The sequence below is a fragment of the Triturus cristatus genome, chromosome 9 (assembly GCF_964204655.1).
Source record: "Triturus cristatus chromosome 9, aTriCri1.1, whole genome shotgun sequence".
Classification (NCBI taxonomy): Eukaryota; Metazoa; Chordata; class Amphibia; order Caudata; family Salamandridae; genus Triturus; species Triturus cristatus.
Window position 1 is genome coordinate 639,156,502 of NC_140592.1, and position 25,059 is coordinate 639,181,560.

The following is a 25,059-nucleotide window of genomic DNA, read 5'->3' on the forward strand; positions in this document are numbered from 1 at the left end:
ATTATTTTTAAATATACTTTCGCGAAGTCGGGTGCGTGCATCGTGACTCCAGAGAACCAGGTCAGCAGAGCTGCTTTAGAGCCAGAGACACCAGGTCAGCAGAGCCATTGTAGAGCCAGAGAACCAGGTCAGCAGAGCTGTTCTAGAGCCCTAAAAGCAGGTCAGCAGAGCTGCTCTAGAACAAGAGACCCAGGTCAGCAGAGCTGCTCTAGAGCCAGAGACCCAGGTCAGCAGAGCTGCTCTAGAGGCCGAGAACCAGGTCTGCAGAGCTGCTGTAGAGCCAGAGAAACTAGGTCAGCAGAGCTGCTTTAGAGGGAGAGAACCAGGTCAGTAGAACTGCTTTAGAGCCAGAGAACCAGGTAAGCAGAGCTGCTCTAGAGCCAGAGAACCAAGTCAGCAGAGCTGCTTTAGAGCCATAGAACCAGGTCTGCAGAGCTGCTCTAGAGGCAGAGAACCAGGTCAGCAGAACTGCTTTAGAGCCAGAGAACCAGGTCAGCAGAGCTCTTTAGAGGGAGAGAACCGGGTCAGCAGAGCTGCTTTAGAGCCAGAGAACCAGGTCAGCAGAGCTGCTCTAGAGCCAGAGAACCAGGTCAGCAGAGCTGCTCTAGAGCCAGAGAAACCAGGTCAGCAGAGCTGCTTTAGAGGGAGAGAATCAGGTCAGCAGAGCTGCTTTAGAGCCAGTGAACCAGGTCAGCAGAGCTGCTCTAGAGCCAGAGAACAAGGTCAGCAGAGTTGCTTTAGAGCCGTAGAACCAGGTCAGCAGAGTTGCTCTAGAGGCAGAGAACCAGGTCAGTAGAGCTGATGTAGAGGGAGAGAACCAGGTCAGCAGAGCTGCTTTAGAGCCAGAGAACCAGGTCAGCAGAGCTGCTCTAGAGCCAGAGAACCAGGTCAGCAGACCTGTTCTAGAGCCCTAAAAGCAGGTCAGCAGAGCTGCTCTAGAACAAGAGACCCAGGTCAGCAGAGCTGCTCTAGAGCCAGAGACCCAGGTCAGCAGAGCTGCTCTAGAGGCCGAGAACCAGGTCTGCAGAGCTGCTGTAGAGCCAGAGAAACTAGGTCAGCAGAGCTGCTTTAGAGGGAGAGAACCAGGTCAGTAGAACTGCTTTAGAGCCAGAGAACCAGGTAAGCAGAGCTGCTCTAGAGCCAGAGAACCAAGTCAGCAGAGCTGCTTTAGAGCCATAGAACCAGGTCTGCAGAGCTGCTCTAGAGGCAGAGAACCAGGTCAGCAGAACTGCTTTAGAGCCAGAGAACCAGGTCAGCAGAGCTCTTTAGAGGGAGAGAACCGGGTCAGCAGAGCTGCTTTAGAGCCAGAGAACCAGGTCAGCAGAGCTGCTCTAGAGCCAGAGAACCAGGTCAGCAGAGCTGCTCTAGAGCCAGAGAAACCAGGTCAGCAGAGCTGCTTTAGAGGGAGAGAATCAGGCCAGCAGAGCTGCTTTAGAGCCAGTGAACCAGGTCAGCAGAGCTGCTCTAGAGCCAGAGAACAAGGTCAGCAGAGTTGCTTTAGAGCCGTAGAACCAGGTCAGCAGAGTTGCTCTAGAGGCAGAGAACCAGGTCAGTAGAGCTGATGTAGAGGGAGAGAACCAGGTCAGCAGAGCTGCTTTAGAGCCAGAGAACCAGGTCAGCAGAGCTGCTCTAGAGCCAGAGAACCAGGTCAGCAGAGCTGCTTTAGAGCCATAGAACCAGGTCAGCAGAGCTGCTCTAGAGCCAGAGAACCAAGTCAGCAGAGTTGCTTTAGAGGGAGAGAATCAGGTCAGCAGAGCTGCTTTAGAGCCAGTGAACCAGGTCAACAGAGCTGCTCTAGAGCCAGAGAACAAGGTCAGCAGAGTTGCTTTAGAGCCGTAGAACCAGGTCAGCAGAGTTGCTCTAGAGGCAGAGAACCAGGTCAGTAGAGCTGAGTTAGAGGGAGAGAACCAGGTCAGCAGAGCTGCTTTAGAGCCAGAGAACCAGGTCAGCAGAGCTGCTCTAGAGCCAGAGAACCAGGTCAGCAGAGCTGTTCTAGAGCCCTAAAAGCAGGTCAGCAGAGCTGCTCTAGAGGCCGAGAACCAGGTCTGCAGAGCTGCTGTAGAGCCAGAGAAACTAGGTCAGCAGAGCTGCTTTAGAGGGAGAGAACCAGGTCAGCAGAACTGCTTTAGAGCCAGAGAACCAGGTCAGCAGAGCTCTTTAGAGGGAGAGAACCGGGTCAGCAGAGCTGCTTTAGAGCCAGAGAACCAGGTCAGCAGAGCTGCTCTAGAGCCAGAGAACCAGGTCAGCAGAGCTGCTCTAGAGCCAGAGAAACCAGGTCAGCAGAGCTGCTTTAGAGGGAGAGAATCAGGTCAGCAGAGCTGCTTTAGAGCCAGTGAACCAGGTCAGCAGAGCTGCTCTAGAGCCAGAGAACAAGGTCAGCAGAGTTGCTTTAGAGCCGTAGAACCAGGTCAGCAGAGTTGCTCTAGAGGCAGAGAACCAGGTCAGTAGAGCTGATGTAGAGGGAGAGAACCAGGTCAGCAGAGCTGCTTTAGAGCCAGAGAACCAGGTCAGCAGAGCTGCTCTAGAGCCAGAGAACCAGGTCAGCAGAGCTGCTTTAGAGCCATAGAACCAGGTCAGCAGAGCTGCTCTAGAGCCAGAGAACCAGGTCAGCAGAGCTGCTTTAGAGCCATAGAACCGGGTCAGCAGAGTTGCTTTAGAGCCAGAGAACCAGGTCAGCAGAGCTGCTCTAGAGCCTAAGAACCGGGTCAGCAGAGCTGCTCTAGAGCCAGAGAACCAGCTCAGCAGAGCTGCAGTAGAGCCATAGAAACCAGGTCAGTAGAGCTGCTTTAGAGCGAGAGAACCAGGTCAGCAGAGCTGCTTTAGAGGGAGAGAACCAGGTCAGCAGAGCTGCTTTAGAACCAGAGAACCAGGCCAGCAGAGCTGCTTTAGAGCCAGAGAACCAGGTCAGCGGAGCTGCTTTAGAGCCATAGAACCAGGTCAGCAGAGCTGGTTTAGAGCCAGAGAACCAGGTCAGCCGAGCTGCTCTAGAGCCGAAGAACCAGGTCAGCAGAGCTGCTCTAGAGCCAGAAAACCAGGTCAGTAGTGCTGCTGTAGAGCCAGAGAAACCAGGTCAGTAGAGCTGCTTTAGAGGGAGAGAACCAGGTCAGCAGAGCTGCTTTAGAACCAGAGAACCAGGTCAGCAGAGCTGCTTTAGAACCAGAGAACCAGGCCAGCAGAGCTGCTTTAGAGCCAGAGAACCAGGTCAGCGGAGCTGCTTTAGAGCCAGAGAACCAGGTCAGCAGAGCTGCTCTAGAGCCAGAGAACCAAGTCAGCAGAGTTGCTTTAGAGCCATAGAGCCTGTTCAGCAGAGCTGCTTTAGAGCCAGAGAACCAGGTCAGCAGAGCTGCTCTAGAGCCTAAGAACCAGGTCAGCAGAGCTGCTCTAGAGCCAGAAAACCAGGTCAGCAGAGCTACTGTAGAGCCAGAGAAACCAGGTCAGTAGAGCTGCTTTAGAGGGAGAGAACCAGGTCAGCAGAGCTGCTCTAGAGCCAGGGAACCAGGTCAGCAGAACTGCTTTAGAGCCATAGAACCGGGTCAGCAGAGCTGCTTTAGAGCCAGAGAACCAGGTCAGTAGAGCTGCTCTGTAGCCTAAGAACTAGGTCAGCAGAGCTGCTCTAGAGCCGGAGAACCAGGTCAGCAGACCTGCTGTAGAGCCAGAGAAACCAGGTCAGCAGAGCTTGTTTAGAAGGAGAGAACCAGGTCTGACACTGTGACTGATTGACTACTCACTCTCTACTACTCTACTACTCTTTTCTACTCACTCTCTACACCTCTCTACTACTCACTCTACTACTCTCTAATACTCTCTCTCTACTACTCTACTACTCTCTACTACTCACTCTCAACTACTCACTCTCTCTTACTCTCTCTCTACTATTCACTCTCTCTTACTCACTCTCTACTACTCTCTACTACTCACTCGCTACTACTCTCTACTACTAACTCTACTACTCTCTACCACTGACTCTCTACTACTCTACTACTCACTCTCTACTACTCTCACTCTACTACTCTCTCTCTACTATTCACTCTCTACTACTCACTCTACTACTCACACTCTACTACTCACTCTACTATTCTCCACTACTCACACTACTACTCTCCACTACTCTACTACACTCTCTCTACTACTCACTCTAATACTCACTACTACTCACTCTCTACTACTCTCTAATGCTCACTCTTCACTAATCATTCACTACTACTCGCTCTCAACTACTCTCTACTACTCACTATACTATGCACTCTCTACTACTCTACTACTCTCTACTTACTCTCTCTACTTCTCACCTTCTACTACTCTCTCTACTACTCACTCTCTACTTGCTCTCAACTACTCACTGTCTACTACTCTCTACTACTCACTCTCTACTACTCACTCTCTACAACTCACTCTACTACTCTCTACTACTCTCTCTACTACTCTCTACTACTCACTCTCTACTCTCTATTACTCACTCTCTACTCTCTACCTCTCTACCTATCTCTACCTCTACCTCTACACCGCTACCTCTCTCTACACACACGCATATATATGCATATATATGCATATGCATTTATATATATGTATGTGTATATATACATACATATATAAACATATATATAATCTGACTGACTGACACTGATTGACTGACCCTGCCTGACTGACACTGACTGACTACTCTCTACTACTCTACAACTCACTCTCTACTACTCTCTCTCTACTACTCTACTACTCTTTTCTATTCACTCTCTACTACTCACTCTCTACACCTCTCTACTATTCACTCTCTACTACACACTCTACTACTCACTCTCTACTACTCTCTCTCTACTACTCACTCACTAATACTCTCTACTACTCTCTACCACTCACTCTCTACTACTCTACTACTCACTCTCTACTACTCTCTCTCTACTACTCACTCTCTCTACTACTCACTCTCTACTATTCACTCTCTACTTCTCACTCTCTACTACTCTACTACTGTCTACTACTCACTCTACTATTCTCCACTACTCACTCTACTACTCTCCACTACTCTCTACTACTCTACAACTCTCTCTCTACTACTCAGTCTCTACTACTCACTCTAATACTCTCTACTACTCACTCTCTACTACTCTCTCTAATACTCACTCTCTATTATTCCCTACTACTCACTCTCTACTACTCACTCTTTACTACTCTCTACTGCTCACTCTCCACTACTCATTCATACTCACTCTCAACTACTCTCTACTACTCTCTCTACTTCTTTCTCTACTACTCTCTCTACTACTCACTCTACTACTCACTCTCTACTACACACTCTACTACTTGCGCTCTACTACTCACTCTCTACTACTCTCTAGTACTCACTCTCTCCTACTCTCTCTCTACTACTCACTCTATACAAATCACACTCTACTACTCTCACTCTACTACTCTCTACTACTCACTCTATACAACTCACACTCTACTACTCTCTCTCTACTACTCACTGTCTACTACTCTCTACTACTCACTCTCTACTACTCACTCTCTACTACTCCCTACTACTCACTCTCTACTACTCACTCTACTACTCTGTACTACTCACTCTCTGCTACTCTCTCTACTACTCTCTATTACTCTCTACTACTCACTCTCTACTCTCTATTACTCACTCTCTACTCTCTACCTTTCTACCTATCTCTACCTCTCTCTCTACTACTCTCTACCTCTCTCTACACACACACACATATGCACATATATATGTATATGCATATATATGCATATGCATTTATATATATGTATGTGTATATATAAATACATATATAAACATATATATAATCTGCATATTTATATAAATACAAATATAAATGCATGCATACTTATACATATATGCATACATATGCATGTTATGTACATGAAAGTTTGAAAAACACTAATACAAGCAAAGCTAAAAACACACCTAATTACAAACAGAATTGCTTTAATGAGGGCGAGACCAATTGCATTTTCATTGCTTGTTTACTTTGGTTCCAGCAAGAAGGCATTCAGATGTGTCACACATTTGCCATAAATTCAGAATGTTAGCACTCTAGTTGCTCATTAGATCACTGTAGTAAAGCGACTGCTCACCAGGGAAGTCTGCTGCTGGTATAGAAAGTGCATGTTTCAGTCTGCATGTCAGAATTGTTTAATGAAATAGAAGAGGATTTGAGAAGTCACTAAAAATGTGCCCTAATTTTTCTTTCTGCAGCACTAATCATACTTTCTATGGCAAAATGAACCCCCTCACTTTATTCCAATCAAGATGGCTTCAGGTGTGCCATTCGTTTGTCATAAGTAGGACTGTTAGCGCTCTAGTTGTTCTTTAGAACACTCTGGGAAGCTGCAGTAGAACACAAAGGAATCAACTGACAGTCTCTGCCCTTGTTGGATGTACATGTTTTACTGAAAATGTCAGACTTCATTCTCACATGACTGAGAAAGATAACGTGAATTTACAGAAAATATGCTCTCAGTTTAGCTTATAGATCACCTTCCAAACCTTGTGGGAAAAGCATGAGAAAATAATTTTCTCTCAAACATGATTCATGATATCCCAGCAGAAGGCTTTTTCACATGGTAAAATCACCTAAGAACACACCACAATTCCTAAAATGAGTATGGTACCATCAACAAATGATTTATAATGTAACTAAAGTCTTAAAACCTTCTATTAACTGCAATGCTTTTTAATGAGGTGCTATCATGTATATTGGTCCCAAGATGGCTGCCAACACTTCTTGGATGAAGTGCTGACAGCCAATCAGATCTCACGATGAGATGTGTGCTTAGGCTCCGCCCAGATATATATGTGATTTTACTTTTGATTTTCTCAGAAACTACTGAGATTTACACCATTTAAGCAAAATGCACGACTCTGAACCAAGGTCTACCTTTCTGCCAAATTTGGTTTAATTCCATTCAGCAGTTCGGGCTGTAGCTGCGACTAAAGGTCCCTATGGAAAATTGCATGGGGAAAACATGTTTTGGGACCCCCCTTTTTTCTCAGCCCCCGCTTGATGAATCACCCTGAGACTTTCAGGATAGGAGTGGACCGGAGCAGGCCACGAGTTTTGAATATTTCGCGAAGATTCGTCAACTGGTGCCAAAGTTATTCAAAATAGAATGTTGCGGATTTTCTATGGATAATAGGTCCTAACTATAACTACGAACTGGCGACCGCCACCCCCGGGGCTTAATAGTTTAATGTGGGGGGCCTCTAAAGCCCCCCGAGTCCCAGGAACCACCAACCCCGGGGCTTTTTAAAAATAAATAAATACCCTGTGTGAGGGGGCTCAAGCCCCCGCACACGCCCCGGAGACCGCCACCTCCCGGGGCACTAAAGATTCAAATTGGGGGGTCTGCGACGGACCCCCCAGCCCCAGGGACCACCACCCACCGGGCCTTTGTAAAATATGGGAGGGGGGCTGCGCAGCCCCCCTCCTGGAGCCTTGTTGTGGCCCTGGGGACCGCCACCCCCCAGGGCCATCTCCTGCAGTGTCCCGGGGTGCCCACCCCCGGGACACTGCAGTTTGCTATGGCAGGGCAGGAGCCGCGAGGCTCCCGCTCTGTCATAGCAAACTGCTTTGCAATTTAAAGAGAGAGCAGGAAACCTGCTCTCTCTTCCAAATAGCAAAGCAAATTGCTTTCCACAGGGGGAGCTGCATCTTAGCAGCTCCCCGTGTGGAAAAGCAATGCCGGCTCCCGCAGGAGGTGGGCAGCCGGCGGGACCGTGGGGGGATTGGGGACCCCCCCACGGTCCCCAACTGAGAGGGCCAGCCCCGGGGGATGGGGTCCCCGGGGATACAAGTAGCCCGGGAGAATGGCCACGCGCCCCCTCCCCAAAATGTAATATAAAAAAAAAAAAGCGCCCGACCCAGGGGGATGGGGTCCCCGGGGCCATAAATGGCCTAAGGAGGGGGCAAGGCAGCCCCCCTCCTATATAAAAAATATTTTCTAAAAAAAGGCCATGCCCCGGGGGATGGGGTCCCCGGGGCCGTTTATGGCCCCGGGAGGGGAGCCACGAGGCCCCCTTCCTGAATTTTTTATTTAAAAAAATAAATTAGGGGCAGGCCCTGGGGGATGGGGTCCCCAGGGCCAAAATATTAGGAAAAGAAGGAGGGCCACACAGTCCCCCTTCTTAAACCAAAAAAAAGAGGAAAAAGACCGGCATCGCGCCGGAGGCCACGCCCCCTTCTTGTAGCACTCTGCAAACGCGCCCCCTGGGGAACAAATACCCCTTGAATAATGGAGGTCCCTGAGGGCCAACTAGCCCACCAGAAACCTCCAGTATGCGCCAGTGGGCTGAGTTGCAGAGAGGTGGTCTGAGGCCACGCCCCTTTTTACACCACTCTGCATTGCAGCTCTGTGGCACTTACTGGAGGTAGCGGGTGGGCTAGTTGCACCACAGGGACCCTCAGTATTCAAGGGGAGTTAATCTCCCAACTTAAAACGCACCACGGGGCGCGTTTGCACAGTGGTAAAGGGAGGGGGCGGGGCCTGAGTTCACATCCTGCGGCGCAGTTTAACTTGGGGAATTAATTCCATGTCTATCCTGAGGGTCCCTGGGGTCAACTAGCCAACCAGGTACCTCCAGAAAGCATCACAGAGCTGCGTTGCAGAGTGTTGTAAAAAGGGGCATGGCCTCTGAACACCTCTCTGCAACACAGCCCCCTGGCGCATACTGGAGGTACCTGGTGGGCTAGTTGGCCCCCAGGGACCCACAGGATTGAGGAGGAATCAATTCTCTAACTTAAAACGCGCAACACAGGGCGTGTTTGCACAGTGGTGAAGGGAGGGGATGGTGTACGAAAGAGGCTCTATATATACTGGACCGAAGTAAAATCAGCCAAACTACGAATTCCGATTTACTCACCTGTTATCAGTAGAGACCTCAGTGCTGCATCTTTGAGCCCAGTACTGATCCTGAAAAGTAATTCTAACCATACTTACCAATAACTTGAATTTCCTTCCATAGGATATCATTGCCTGCTTTTTGCTGAAAAAGTTTCAAAGTGTCGATTTTTGAAAATTTAAAATATTCACCTAAAATCATCCGAACAACGAATTCCGATTTACTCACTAATTATCAGGAGAGAACCCAGTGCTGCATCTTTTAGCCCAGCACTGACCCTGAAAAGTAATTCTAACCGTACTTACCAGTAACTTGTATTTCCTTCCATAGGAATCCATTGTCTGGTTTTCACCAGAAAAGTTTCTAAGTGTCGATTTTCACAAACTACAAATATTCCTTCAAAATCGCCTGTATGACTTAAACACATTCTTTCAACTGTTTACAGGAGATGCACCAGTGCTGGATCCAGGATCCACCACTGCGTAAGAAAAAGTAGCGATAACACTACATACCTGCTAAGCTAATTCCTCCCATAGGATAATATTGGTGATTCTATGTGAAATATATATATATATATATCTTACCTACTTGCAAACGCTAGTAGGAAGTTATTGTTAGGACCAACTTTTCCCATAGATGAAGCGTTTTTTTTGTTTTGCCATTTACTTTGGCACCGTTTGACAAATCGTCACAAAATTTTCAAAACTAGTTTGCCACTCACTTTAGCTGCTGTGTGAAATGTTTTGAGATGCTTTTATCAAGCAGGGAAGTGAAAAAGGGGGGGGTCCAAAACAATTTTTCCCCATACAAGGTTTCTCGGGAATTTGCAGGTTTTACACGTGGCTACAATCCTAACGACTGAACTTAATAAGACAAAACATAGCAGACAACTAGATCTTGGTCTGCTGATTGTGCTTTTTATGATATGGGGGTAAATCTGTTCAGTAGTTTAGGAGTTAAAAAAAAAGAATTTATAGATCTATAGAGACGCGGATCCTCACCTGATTTGCGGATAACCGTAGATCCGAAGCCCAATTGGAAAAAAAACCTCACCTACTCACACACCATACCCCAGCTGCATGGGGTTGGGAGCATGCAGGGAGCCTGGCCGCAGGAGGACAGCCACGCGCGGCGATGGTTGTTTTAATGCACACTAATTATATATTACTTTATGTTAAAAGAAAATAGAAATTCACTGGGAAAAAAAGTTTACAGGGGCGTAATAGTTAGGTTCACGTTTTACCCACACAAAACCACAGAACTTCAACAGTGGTAGTTATACTTATAGTAATACATATCAAAGGAAACTATAACTCTTGTCGTTAAGTAGCTTTAGGCCACAAGTTATAGTTTCTTAACATAAGAATAACTGTAAGTGTAACTATACCTGCTGAATTTCTATGGTTTTGTGTGGTTAAAATGTGAACCTAATTATAACACCCATACCTTTTTGTCCATATAAGGTATCCACACCAAATTTGCGTCCTTTTCTTCCAACATCCAGAGATTCTAAAGGCAACAAGGGTTTGTGGATTCCCCTGGAGGGGACCAAGAAAATAGATGGACTACAGCTAAATTTGGAGGGTTTTGGGAAAAATTTGAAAAAAGTGCTGCAGATGGCAGCGTCTGGCTTTTTGTCTGGAAATGGTTTCAATGAAGTGTTTGTGGTGCTAAAATTACTCTCTTCCTAGCTTTCAAGGGACAGGCAGATTTTTGTCAGAAAACTAAAATTTTCTACACGGTTTTGGCATTTTACTGGGACCTGGCCTATTTTTCCTATTTTTTTGTGCTTTCAACCTCCATCCCGTTAGTGGTATAAATGGGTGTGAAACTAATAATGGATCCCGGAAAGCTATATATAGATCTGAAAAGAAGACAACATTTGGAATTCAGCAAGGGGTCAGTTGTATAGATCTTTCAAGGTTAAAATAAAAAAATACTGAAATTGAGTTGAACAAAACAGCCATTTGAGCCTATATTTTCACCTGTAACTTTTTATAACTAGGGTAGATTATTTTAAAGCAATATACAGTCACATCCGCAGGACCCTTCTGGTTGTGGGGATATATCGGGCTTGTAGGTTCACCAAGAACCCGAGATACCCAGAGCCTATAACTGGGCTGCACCTTGCAATGGTTTTTGATTGTGTACAGGGTATACAATTAATTTAGTAAAATATAAAGAGTGAAAAATAGGTATCAAGGAAACCTATGTATTTCCGAAATGGGAACAAGATATGAAGTTTAGAAGCAGTGATTATTTCCACATCTCTGAATTTGTGGGTAGCCATACTAGCATGTGAATTAAGAGCCATTTCAAAATGTCTTCTTTTTACACACTATCTTACATTTGGAAGGCAGAAATGCATAGAAGCACAAGTTACTTACCTTCGGTAACCATATATCTGTATGAAACATTAGCAGTGATAGATTTCTTACCTTAGAATTACCCCCAGGCGTCAGACTGGATCCGGAAAGTTTTCGTCAGCAGTACCCCTGCGCGTCGGGCGGCGTCGTAGTGCGGCTCCGTGTGCGTCGTTGGTGCCGAGATGACCGCGCTAGAGCTACTTACACGGGCCCACGCGCGCTGACGTCAGATCTGTACAAGACTTTCCGCATCAGGAACGCAGAGCCATGCAAGAAACTGACCACTGGTGCCATGAAATGACGGCCCTGAAAGGGATTACCTTAACCCTAGAAATCAGTTTGCAGAACGGGGACGATGGGTGGGGCGGTAAGGAATCTATCACTACTAATGTTTCTTACAGATATATCGTTACCGAAGGTAAGTAACTTGTGCATCTGAAAGAAACACGTAGTGATAGATTCCTTACCTTAGAATAGATACCCCAGCAATACCAATGACGGTGGTGGGTCTGCGAACCAAGATCACACCAGAAAATCCCGGATAACAGAACGGCCAAAGAAGCCGTCTCTCCGGACTTGGCTCTCCAGGCAATAATGCTTGGTAAACGTGTGCAGCGAGGCCCACGTAGCTGCCTGACAGATGTCATGCAAGGAAACTCCCCGTCCCAAAGCAGTAGTGCCTGCTGTCGCCCTGGTAAAATGAGCGCGCAGCCCCACCGGAGGCTCATTTTTAGCCAAAGAATAACAAACCTTTATGCACATAACGACCCACCAAGAGATGTTCAGGTAGAATGAGAGTGCACGTTTTGGGTCCAGACGGCGGAGCCTCTCTTCCTGTTTTGAGAGATGTGGAGGCGGAAAGAAGGTGGGCAAAGTGATGGTCAGCCCGATATGAAAGGCAGTGACAACCTTTTGGAGAAAAGATGGACGAGTTCTTAGAACCACTTTGTCCGGATGGACAGAGAGAAAAGGAGGTTTAGAAGAAAGAACCTGGAGCTCATTCACTTTTCTGGCAGAGGTGATGGTCACAAGGAAATCTGTCTTTAAAGAGAGAAGACAAAGAGGACAGTGGTGAAGTGGCTCAAAGGGAGCACATATCAGATATGTCAGAGCCAGGTTCAAGTCCCACTGAGGCATTATGAATGGAACAGGAGGGAAAAGATGAGTAATGCCTTTCAAGAATCTATTTACAACAGGGGACTTGAAAAGGGAAGGCTGATCTGGAAGCCGTAAAAAGGCTGAAATGGTAGAGAGATAGGCCTTGGTGGTGCCCAGAGCAGAGCCCTCCTGGGCCAAAGAAAGTAGGAATAGAAGGACCTCTGAAAGGGGGGAAGAAAGGGGATCCACAGCCTTTGCTGTGCACCATGCCACAAACTTATTCCACCTGTAGGCGTATACGGACTTAGTGGAGGGACGCCTGGCTGGCAAGATTACATCACAAACTTCGGGAGGCAGGTCAAAAGAAGTCAACTGCCGCTGCTCAATCTCCACGCAAGGAGGTGGCGGCTGGACAGGTTCAGGTGGAAGACCGTCCCCTGTTGCTGCAACAGAAGATCCTCCCGAAGAGGCAGTCGGATCGGGGGATCGATAACCATGCTGAGTAGCTCGGGATACCATACTCTTCGAGCCCAGTCCGGAGCCACAAGAATGACTTGGTCACGCTTGATCTTCGTCAGCACTCTGGGTAGAAGTGCTATAGGCGGAAAGGCGTATAGTAGACCGCAACTCCACTCGCGATGAAAAGCGTCGCCTAGTGAGTGCCGCCTTGGAAATTCCAACGCGCAGAACTGATGATGCGCGTTCTCTTTGGTGGCGAATAGATCTAACCAAGGCTCTCCCCACTGCTGAAAGAGACCTTGCGCCACGTCCGAGTGCAGATGCCATTTGTGATCCATCATGCACCGGCAGCTGAGTTCGGCCGTCCTGGCGTTCAGAGAACTTGCCAGGTGTTGAACCACCAGGGAAATGCCCTGATGTTCAAGCCATGTCCAGAGATGCAGAACCTCCTGATATAGGATCCATGACCCCATCCCGCCCTGTTTGTTGCGGTAGCACATGGCGGTGGAGTTATCTGTGAACACCTGCACTACTCTCCCCTTGACAGAGGGAAGGAATGCCTTCAGTGCAAGTTCCAGAAGGTTGATATTGAGCCGGGACTCAGCCAGAGACCAGAGTCCTCTGATCTCCGCCTCTCCCATGTGGCTGCCCTGTAGTGTAGTTCCTATATCCCTGAGGGGTTCGAGCATTGGAATAATATACACTATAGTTTTGACATAGGACTGATGTCAGTATGTCTCTATCGAGTACATTAAACATTATTACTTGTGTGTGCCAGCTAACTCAGAGGTCACTAGAAACTTCTCGAATATACAAGAAGGGATTAGTTTCTGATAACCGCATAAACATGACAACTTTGTTTCCCTTAGAGTTGGAACAATCTCAGAACCGTGGAAACAATAGATAACAGTTTCACTCAGTCAATCGTGCATGCTGCGTTTCTACAGAGTTACACAGAAATAGATAGAAGGGCGTTTAAATGAAAAGGGTTTATTGAACAGTCTTATTTCTCGTGCAAGAGATGTGAACTGCTACAATCGTAAGACAGGATGCGAAGTACAATACATACCGGGTTAGCAGTAAGAAAAAATAATACTGCAATAGCATAGTTTGTAGCTATGACATATATTCATAAAATACATACATAAATAACACAGGCTAAAATGTGAATACTCATCTGATGCTTCTAAATAGTTCTACCCCAGTGTACCTAACCTATGTGTAGCATGAGGTAAGAAGTAGGTGCTGTTTTCTAAAGTATAGCTAGCTATAGCTATAGTTTCAGTTTTGCCAAGAGTTGCCAAAAGTTTCTCTAAGTTTTAGTCTGCTCCATACCTTAGAATGTGTGAGATTGGAATCTTTTTCTGGGACTCGATATCTAACACCCCGCAAGGGGAGTCAGAAACACTGGAGCTGTATACTCTGCGAAGATGATGACAGCGTCTGGTCAGTGCGTCAGGCGGGAACTCGATCTCCTTCCGAACTTGCTGTGGCGAACTGCAAGTAGGCAGTTGAACTGGACCGTACCGGAACCGTGGTTTGCCAGGGCAAGTGCAGGTATATGTATACCTTGAAGGTGTTTAGGAATGCCTGTATTGACGTAAAAGTCGGGCATCGGAACGTCATGAATGAACCCCTAAGGAATAGATGTTCATCCATAAAAAATGAGTTCTTGGAGAAATCAATATCTAAGGAAGGGAAATTCCTAAAGGCTTAAGAGTCTGGTTTTCCAAGAAATCGTTGTGACGTGGATTGACGGATGTAGGAGACCATGCCTGTATTTGGTTAGCATGGACAATGCCTAAATAAGGGCTGGATTTTCTATCCATAAATAAGGGCAATATGAATTGTACCTATATAAGGGCATAGATCGGGAAACCTATATACGGAATCTAAATCTACACACAACAGCCCCATCCCAGAAGGGACGTGTCCGTCACCACTGTGTGTTCCGGTTGGTGAGGGATCTGCTATTGGCCCAATCGCGATTCGTGAGCCACCACTGCAATTGTTGTGCATTGCCCTCAGAGATCTGGACGTGATCGGACAGGTTGCCCTGATGCTGTGCCTACTGGAACTTTAGGTCCCACTGCCATCTGGATGCAGGTGGCCATCAGGCTCAGTAGCTGGAGGGTCATCCTGACCGAAACCAGGGATAGAGGCTGAAAGATCGGAATCATAGCCCGAATATCCAGGACTCGCTGCTCAGGAGGTTAAACCTGAAACTGCGCTGAATCCAGAACCGCTCCTATGAAGAGGAGCTTCTGAGAGGGAATCAGGTGCGACTTTGGCACGTTGATGGAGAACCCCAGCAAATGCAGGAGGTCGGCCATAGTCTTGAGGTGGGAGACGACTGCGTGGGGCGAGCCCGCCTTCAACAACCAGTCGTCGAGATAGGGGAAGACCGGAACCCCTGATCTGTGCAGATGAGCTGCGACCACCGCCATCACTTTCGTGAACACCCGAGGGGAGCTGGTAAGGCCAAAGGGGAGCACGGTGAACTGAAAGTGCTTGTGGCCTACCGTGAACAGCAGGTAACGCCGGTGGGCCGGCAGGACGGTGATATGAAAGTAAGCGTCCTGCAAGTCCAACGCTACCATCCAGTCTTGAGGGTCTAGGGCAAACAAGACTTGAGCAAGTGTGAGCATCTTGAACTTCTCCTTCTGGAGGAAGCAATTAACATCCCGAAGGTCTAAGATAGGATGTAGGTCCTTGTCCTTCTTGGGGACCAGAAAGTAGTGGGAATAACAATCAGGACCTACTTCTGGCCCAGGAACGCGTTCAATGACCCCTTGACCAAGAGGGTCGTGACTTCCTGTTGAAGCAACACAAGATGGTCTCCCGACATGCGGTGGTACTGAGGTGGCATGGCTGGAGGGAAAGTCTCAAAGGGGAGGAAGTAGCTCCATTGGACAATTTGCAGTACCCACTTGTCTGATGTGATGTCGCGCCAGTGGGGTAGATGATGGCGAATCCTGCCTCCCACTGGCGTTTGATGGGCCTGAAAGGTCGGACTAGGAAGGCTTTGCAGTGGATACTGCGGTGGGGTAGGTGGACTGACCTGCCCGCTGGCACCCAGAACCGCCTCGGGGTTTCCCACGTCTGCGGCCGCGCTGAGGATGTTGCTGCGCAGGCCTATGGCTCTGGAACAAACGTGTTGGGGCACCCCTTCCGTGGCCACGAAAGGAGCGAAAAGTGGAAAGCGGAGAAGGGCGAGTGGCCGACATGCCCAAGGACTCGGCCGTAGCCCGTGAGTCTTTAAAGCGCTCCAAAGCGCGAATGCTATCAAAGGCATGTCCATCAAAGTGTTGTGGACATCCCCTGAGAAGCTAGCTGTTCTCAGCCAGGCATGGCGCCGAAGCGCCACCGTCGTGGAAATCGCCCTGCTCAGCGAGTCGGCGGTATCGAGCTCACAACGAATAGTGAACTTCACTGTGTCTTTCCCTGATGCTACAGCTTGGGAGAGTGCTGTCCGTGCCTCCTCCGGACAGTTTGGCAGCACCTGCGCAACCGTATCCCATAGAGAGTGGGAATAATGGCCCAAGAGGAATGCGGTGTTCAGCGACCGCAGCCCTAAGCAGGCAGATGAAAACAGTTTCTTGCAAAGCTGCTCCAGCTTCTTGGATTCCCGAGCCGGAGGTGCAGAAGGGAACGCGCTCTGGGAAGCAGAGGTTTGGACAAAAAGGCACTCGGGGTGGGGTATTGGGAGAGAAAGAGAGGGTCGCCCGGAGCCAGGCGATGGCGTCGGGCCACGTTCCTGTCCACAGGAGTACCTGTGATGGGCCTGAACCAAATGCCCAAAAGGATGTCAAAAAGTGCGTCATTAAATGGCAGCAAGGGCTCCGAAGATGTCGCCGCCAGCTGGAGCATTTCTGTCAGAAGGTTAGTCCTGACGGCTACTGTAGGGAGTTTGAGGTGGAGGGCCTTGACTGCCCTACGTAATACCACTGCGTAACTGGCTCCCTCCTCCATAGCCCCAGTAGGAGGAGACAGCTTGCCAAGGTCAGGTGAGGTAACAAGACCACTGGCATCCCTCAAATCCTCTGCCCAGTCCGGATCATAATCACACTGTTGTGTGAGAGGGTACTCAGGCCCCTCCCAGTACTCCCCTTCCTCCGAAGTCTGAGAAACAGGCTGAAAATAAGGAGGGCGGACATAGGGGAAAAAAGGCCCCATCGGCTTCGGAATCAGTGCCGAGCTACGCCGATCCAGCACCGTGTCCGGTTCAGGGCTGAAACTGGGGTTGATGTCATCCCGAGGAGTGGGCGACGTCGGAAGGGGTGCCGGTGGGGGTCGGTGGAGGTGTTATAAGGTCAACCAGCGTCGACCGGGGTCCGATCCAGGATGGTCCTGCGGCGCTGGGGCCAGAGCCGCCAGCGATGGAAGGACAGGACCCCCAGTCGGGGCTGGAGAGCCCCAAAGAGTCGGGCCATGGCAGCAAGAAACTCTTGCACCTGAGCAGGCGTCGCCGACAGACCTGGATAAGATGGGTAGGCCGGCGGCGACGTTGCAGGCTCCGCCGGAGTCGCGCGGGTGGCGCCACACGCATCCTCAGCTGCGTCGCGTGAGGGGAAGTCAAGGAGCGAATAAACTTCTTCGACTTCTTTTTGGAATTGCTCAACTTACCTGACCCCAAGTGCGAAGACTTACATCCAGAGGAACAAAGGCGACGGCTCCGCGACCGGTCCCTTGACCTCCGACGGGACCGGGACCTTGAGCGGCGCGGAGCAGACTGCTGGACTTTCGGGACCGCTCTCGCAAAGTCTTCGTCGCCATGGCCTGGCAGTCGGGGTACGACTTGGAGTCGTGGTCGCGCCCCAGGCCAAAGAGACACATGCGGTGTGGGTCCGCCACCAACATCATGCGGTGACAGTCCCCACAGTTCTTAAAGCCGGGCATACCTACGATACCAGGAATCGATCGACTAGAAGAAATTGAGACAAAAGGCCTCGAAAAAACTCAGTCAAAAAGTGACTGGGGGTACTTGCTCTTCCAGGATCTGCGCTTGCTGGTGCGGAAAAATAAAGAACTGACGTCAGCGTGCGTGGGTGTGTTTAAGTAGCTCCAGCGACGTCATCTCGCCACCGCCGATGCCAACGATACACACGGAGCCACAAGATGATGCCTACCGACGTGCAGGGGTACTGCTGACGAAAAAACACTTTCCGGATCCAGTCTGACACCTGGGGGTAATTCTAAGGTAAGGAATCTATCACTACGTGTTTCTCTCAGATAGACAACAGGTAATAACACTTGTTCTACTATTTTGTGTTCCCCTAAGTCTCCGGACAAAAATGGTACGTCACTTGTGTGGGTAGGCCTAGTACCTGGGAAAGGAAATGGGTTAAAATGAAACATGGTCACATCACATTTTTCCACTGAAAATGGACCCTTTTTTTCAATGTGCCTATGTGTGGAATTTGAGCCCTAGCTCACCGTTACCTTGAGAAACCTAGCAAACCTGTAAACCTTTGAAAACTAGACACCGAAGGTAATCCGGAATGGGGTGACTTGTGTGTCTCTCATCAGGTTCTGTTACCCAGAATCCCTTGCAAACTTCAAACTTTGTAAAAAAAAAGATTTTCCTCACATTCCTGTAATGGAAAGCTCTGGAATCTGCGGGAAGCCACAAACTTCCACACAACAAGCATTCCCCCAAGTCTTCCGATAAAATGATACCTCACCTGTGTGGGTAGGCCTAGTGCCCGCAGCATGAAACGGCCCAAAACACAATGTGGAAGCATCACATTTTTCCACAGAAAACTGACCTTTTTTTTGCAAAGTGCCTACTTGTGGATTTTGGGCCCTATTTACGTAGGAAAACCTAGCAAACCTGTAAATTTCTGAAAACTAGACACTTAAGGAAATCTAGGATGGGATGACTTGATTGGCTCTCACCAGGTTCTGTTACCCAAAATCCCTTGCAAACCTCAAAATTGTATTAAAAACCACATTTTCCTCAACTTTCTGTGATGGAACGTTCTGGGGTCTGTGGGGAGCCACAAAATTCCAACAACCCAGCATTCAGCCAAGTCTCCCAATAAAAATGGTACCTCATTTGTGTGGGTAGACCTAGTACCTGTGAGAGAAAGTGGCCCAAAACGTTCTGTGGCACTTCATAATTATCGATCACAAAAAGACATGGTTTTGCAAGGGAGTCACGTGTGCTTTTGGTTCCGGGCTTGGCGGCCATCTAAAGAAACCTACCAAACCCAGACATTTCTGAAAACTAGACACCCAGAGGAGTACAGGGAGGTGTGGCTTACATGGATTTCCCAACGTTTTCCTATCCAGAATCCCCTGCAAGCCTCAAATTTTGTTATAAAGAATTACATTTTCCTCATATTTCTGTGTGGAAAAGTTATGGGATCACTGGGCTGACACAAATGTCCTACCACCCAGTATTCCCCCAAGTCTCCCAATATAAATGGTACCTCACTTGTACAGACGGGCAAAGTGCCCGCGACAGGGAAGGGCCCAAAGCGTATTGTGGAGACATCTAAATGATCTATCACAAAACAACTTGGTTTTGAAAAGAGGGCACCTGCGCTTTTGGTCCCGGGCTTAGCAGCCATCTAGAGAAATCTACCAAGCCCAGACATTTCTGAAAACTAGACACCCAGGAGTGTTCAGGTAGGTGTGGCTCCCCCAACATTTTCTTACCCAGAATCCCCTGCAAACCTCAAAATTTGCTAAGGCTGTCCCTTTTTAGTTTAGGGGCGGGGGTATTGGCATGCCCACTTTGGGCAGCCCTCACCCCTCAATTATAAAGCAAAAAAAAAACCTGGTGCCTAGTGGGCTTTCTGTCCCCCCCGGGGTACAAACTGGGGGTAATAACCCCCACCTGCCCTCGGGGGCAAAAAAAGAGTCCCTTTCGTTTTGGGGGTGGGGACATTAGCATGACCATTCTGAGCAGCCTCCACCCCTCTTTTAGACAGGAAAAAAAGTCCCTGGTATCTAGTGGGCATTCTGCCCCCCTCCCTCGGGGTACATACCGGGGGTAATAACCCCATCTACCTTCTGGGGCGGAAAGGCTGTTCCTTTTGTGTTGGGGGTGGAGGCATTGGAATGCACATTGTGGGCAGCCCCCCACCCCTCAATAATATATTAAAAAAAAAACAATTTTCCCCGATGCCTAGTGGTCTTTCTGCCCCCCCCCACCCGGGTAGCAAATCAGAGGCTATTGCCCCTAACTACGCCCGAGGGGGACAGAAAGACTGTACCAATTTTTGGGCAGGGTGGGGCAATATAATGCCTATTTAAAAAATAATTCCTGGTGTCTAGTGTGCTTTCTGCCCCTCCCCCGACTGCATATTGTCAAATTATTATGGGGGAGCAAAGGCCCTTGCCCAATGAGCCACTTTCCCCTCTCCCTTGTGTCTAGTGGTGGATCCCTGCTTGGGGATCGCCCTCATGCGGCGATCCCCAAGCAGGGATTCACTAGGGAAGGGTACCATTGGAAAGGGGAGATTATTTTCTTTCCAATTATACCATTCATTCCTTTCCAATGATACCTCTGCCATCTGCCTACGTGCTTGGGGGCTGAGATAGGAGCAGGAGCACGTAGGCAATGAAAGTGAAATGAGCCAATCAGCTCATTTCACTTTCAGTGTAGAGACGTAAGTGCGCAGATCATCACTACACTGAAAAGAAATGCCTCAGGCAGCTGGGGATTTCTAAAGAGTGTGCCTGGTACGCAACGGTTACGTCCTTGGCACCGGATCACCAGAGCCTTGGATATAACCGCTACGTCCAAGTCATGAAAGGGGTTAATCACTGAAGGTTTGTAGAAGTTAACTACCACCTGAAGTGTTGTCTCCTCATTTGGATTTGCCTGTGATTCTCTTACAAGAGAAATGTATTGCCCTCTGGCCTCTGTTACAACCCTGGTCTTATCCCCTGCCTCAGGTCCAGGACTGATCCTGACCTCTCCCCTTGTGGGGAGATAAATCTCCTGTCCCCTAAAATAGTCCCATGCTGTTTTTCCTGGTAGCCAAAGCCCTGTTTGTATGTGCTTGAACTGATCCCGGTTATTCAGCAGTCAGAGAAGAAAAGGGCTACTGGCATTTAATATAATAAGATAACAAAATTATCCAGTACAGCTGCCCCAAAAATATGAGGAAGAGTAGCAGATCCACCAGCAGGCGTGCTTCCATTAATGTTGCACATATACTGTCCAGTATACTATTAATTTCGCAGCATATACGCCATATCCATTAATAAGAGGTAATTACACACAAAGTACCTGTTAAGTTTCACTATAAAATCCTTTAAATGAAAATCACGTTTTCATTATGGTGGCATTCTGGCTTAATTCCTTTCAGTCAGTGCTGTTGCATTATGTGATATATGTGTGTGGGGAAACCTTTGCCCTGGGACTAATCACATTGAAAATTCCAATGGATCTAGGGGACCAGCAATGTTCTGCTACTGAGCCACTATAGTATAGTCAAGTGTTTGCACTGAGCATTACAATTTGTGATTTTTTTTTCTATCTTGACATAGCTACTTCTGCTTTTGGAGGTCACCCATCCCAACAGGAGATAGCTGGCTGGCTGCTACACCAAACAATGGAGGTCGTTGTGGTCGAATACCGTTGGCTGGTGGCCTTGGAGGAGGACGAGGCATGGGCCTCCAGTTCCTTGGTCCGCCAGCCTGGTCCGCCTCCATCGCCACAACACAAACTCCAGTGCCAACTGCAGCTGGGGTCACACCCCTCCTCACTGTGGACATTGACACATTCTAACATGCCCTACATGAGCTAGTGCTGATTGGCTATGGTCAGCAGATCCTAACCCGGGAAGTAGCCCTCCTACTTGCCTGTTTGGATACCATCTGAGCCTGTTTTTAAATTGACATTTTGTGGAGGGAGAGACTGTGCTATTGTGGGTGGGGAGGGTGGGAATTGGGAAGGGACGTTGGAAAGGGATCGGACATAGGACATTAGGGAGTATTTGCTTGGGAAGAGGGGTGGCCTATTGTGAGCAGCGAGGGTGAGATTCCTTGGTACAAAAATTCATGTTTTTTATCTTTCCAATGCATGTCACTAGCTATCTGTCTTTTGTCTTTGCAATACTTTTTTGTTTTTGCATTGTGGGTTTTTTCTTGACATAAAGCTGTCCTCTGTAATGGTCGCATCCTGTGCATCGACTTTTCCCCCTAGACTTTCCCTACCCTTAGTCCTTTGCCATATATTTCTTCAGTAGGTTACTTTACTTACCTCTTCCTGCAGTCTAGTATAACCCACTACCAGAGTGGGAACAGACTAGGTCTGTTTGACTTATTGCTGGATAAGGTTTTGCTACTTTAGGAGCAGCCAGCCACTTATCAAAGTGCCACATGTATGACACGTTTTAGTGGTCAGAAAAGGAGAATTGGCCCGCTTGAAACTGCTAAAGAGCCGTTTGGCATGTACTAAGCCTATTTTGTGAGTCATTAACCTATTACCGACTCGCAAAACAGGGTTTGGGAGTCGGTATTAGGGAGGGGCATATCAATGGCGTACCTTCCTGATAACGAGTCGCAGGGGATGTAAGAATGTTTTGCAACCGGAATGAAGTCGCAAAACATTCGCACCTTACCACCTATTTCAAGTAGGTGGTAAGCCAGTCACAAACGGGACCCCTTCCCTTTTGTGAATGGCAGCGAAATTGTTCTTTAAGAACAGGCTGTGGTCCCAGGGACCACTGCCTATTCTTAAAAAATGAAACTGAAGCGTTTTATTTTTCTTTTTGAAATGCACCCCATTTTCCTTTATGGAAAACAGGCTGCATTTATGATTTTTTTTTTTTTTTAAAACACAGACATGGTGGTTTGTTGTCCCCAGCAAGCCACCAGCCATGTGTTTTTTGCGATTCCCATTGGGTCGCAAATTGCGACCTATCTCGAGAATATTAATGAGGTAGGTCAATTGCGACCCCAGTGAGAATCGCTAAATGTGTCTGAGACACATTTGCATATCACATTTTGCGAGTTCCTAATTGCAAGTTGCAAAAAATCGCAATTATGAACTTGCAAAATGATTCAGTTGTACATTTGGCCCTCAGTGCGTTAACAAAGACTGAGGCCCGACCACAACCATGACATACAACTCATATTACAAAAACTAGGAGTAGTACCGTCTAAGCAATCCGGGGAGCTAGTATTTCATTTATTAAAACAATGAAAACTAAACTTACTAAATACTCGAGTCAGGAATCAGGACAAAGTTAAGCATTTTAGCCAACACAAGGCATGATTCAGAAAGTTAAAGTATGTTGCTCATTGGCCGTTAGATAGCTACTGCAGTGTAAGTTTACAACTAGTAACATTTCTATCAGTAAGTTTACAAGTAGTAACTTTGCGAGTAGTAAGTCACCTCAATCAATTTAAAAGGAGTTACTATTACTACTAGCTATCTAGTACTTGTAAGGTTACTACTCATAATGTTGCTGGTAGTTCAGTTAAACTGCAAAATTGAACTTACACCAAAAGTGTAACTCTACCTTTGTGAATCACACCACATACTGCACTCTAGAACTACCTGTTATGGGTCAGACTTCCTTCAACTAAGACTCTGCAGAATGATGATGTGGTTGTTGCTTTCTTGTCTGGGTGGGTAAGTGGGGCTAATGTGTGCTATTGTTCAGGTAAGAATATCCCTTACTGAGTTGGTGTCGCATTCATCACATCCACTCTGCCATGTTTGCGATCGATTTATTGTGTAAATACGTAAGTCACTCCTCAATATATCACACATCCTGGGTGAAGAGGGTTAGGGGTTTGTTGAATGGATGGGAACAGAGAGGGGAACAGAGAGTTGGGTAAATGCTTGACAAAGACAAACACAACATTCATCAGGGTGATGAGCAGGACACAATCATCAAATCTGTTGCGGAATGAAATGAAGGAATGACACAGTTCAGTTAATAAATGCATTGCAAACAGTCCTTCAGCTCCAAAGTCCCACGTTATCTAATCTAGGTTTGAAAAAACCCAAATTAGGGAGGACCCACATAGTTATAAAAATTGTGATTGTTAAGAAAAGAAAAATGAAATTGTAGGTAAATTCCAAAATGGGTGGTGCATTTGCATTTTTGTTCAGGGAGTGTCCATCCTGTGTGCATGCCTAACCGTTTCAGTGAAAAATGTAAATGGCACTGTTGCAGAGTCAAGGACCTTCATGGTGGATGAGGACCAAGAGGGTAGAGCAAGAGCATTGGGTGGTGCAGTCATGTGTGATTAACTGAGAATCGAGAACAATTTTACAACCAATCTCAGACAAGCAACCGCATTTACCTAGCTGATCAATCTCACAACAGTCAACTGTCATTACATTTAGCTGAGTGCGTCCATCATGTGACAAGTCTCCTCATCCATTTTCAGTTCCCACCCACCCAGATGACAACCTCTTAATTAGAGGAGTTTGAAACATGAACCAGCACACTACTCGGCATTTCCCAAATCAACGAACCTCTCTTCAGTCCACAGGGCCTATCTACTGGTTTCCCTTTGCAGTAGATAGGCAATGTTCATAACTTTTTTCTGGGTGTTGAGTTAGGCCCGTCCTATGTTCTGACTCAGAGTCCCGACTCAAGTGAGATTGAGAGAGACAGACCTGTAGTGATGTAGATGAAAAATAAGAGCAAAACAAAAAACAAGTTACTTACCTGTACTCTGTGGTTCTCCAGAATTGATATCTTTCATAGATTCACATGCTTGAATCTTCTCCGTCGTCATGGTGGGAGTCCCACAGTAACAGTAATATAGGCAATGCTAATAAATTAGTATTAGGAATTAACTTGAAAACAATAGACATCTTTAGCCAATTCACATTGTTTTAATACATCTACACTTCCACCAATCAGAGCAGAGACCCTGAAGCACGCCGCCCCTACAGAGCCACCAAACCTTAGATTTCAAGCACAAGTGTAATAAAGGAAAAGAGAGGTATGAAAGTGGGAGGATAGAGGGTCGCATGTGAATCTTTAAAATATATCAATAATAGAGAACCACAGTGTGCAGGTAAGTCATTTGTTTTTTCTCCAGTACTGTATCTTTCATAGATTCAAATGCTTGAATCAGACTAGTAAGCAGTACCAGGTAAATAATGGAGGTGGGTAAGGTAAACCCTCCCACCATGATAAAAATAATACAGCAAGATTTGAAACCAATAGCATGAATTTAACACAAAGACCTGAAAAACACTGCTTGATAAAGCCACAATAAAGTTAAAAGACAAAAACATAAAAAAACAATAAAGCATATGAACACAATCAAAAATGGCATACCTTAGGAAAATAGGCGCCA

General features: G+C 47.3%; 1 protein-coding gene across 1 annotated transcript in view; it reads right to left on the reverse strand.

The window, feature by feature from the left end:
- MEIOSIN (meiosis initiator) overlaps positions 1–25,059 on the reverse strand; it is a 2,478,810-nt gene that overhangs the window by 1,314,092 nt on the left and 1,139,659 nt on the right. The window lies entirely within an intron of this gene.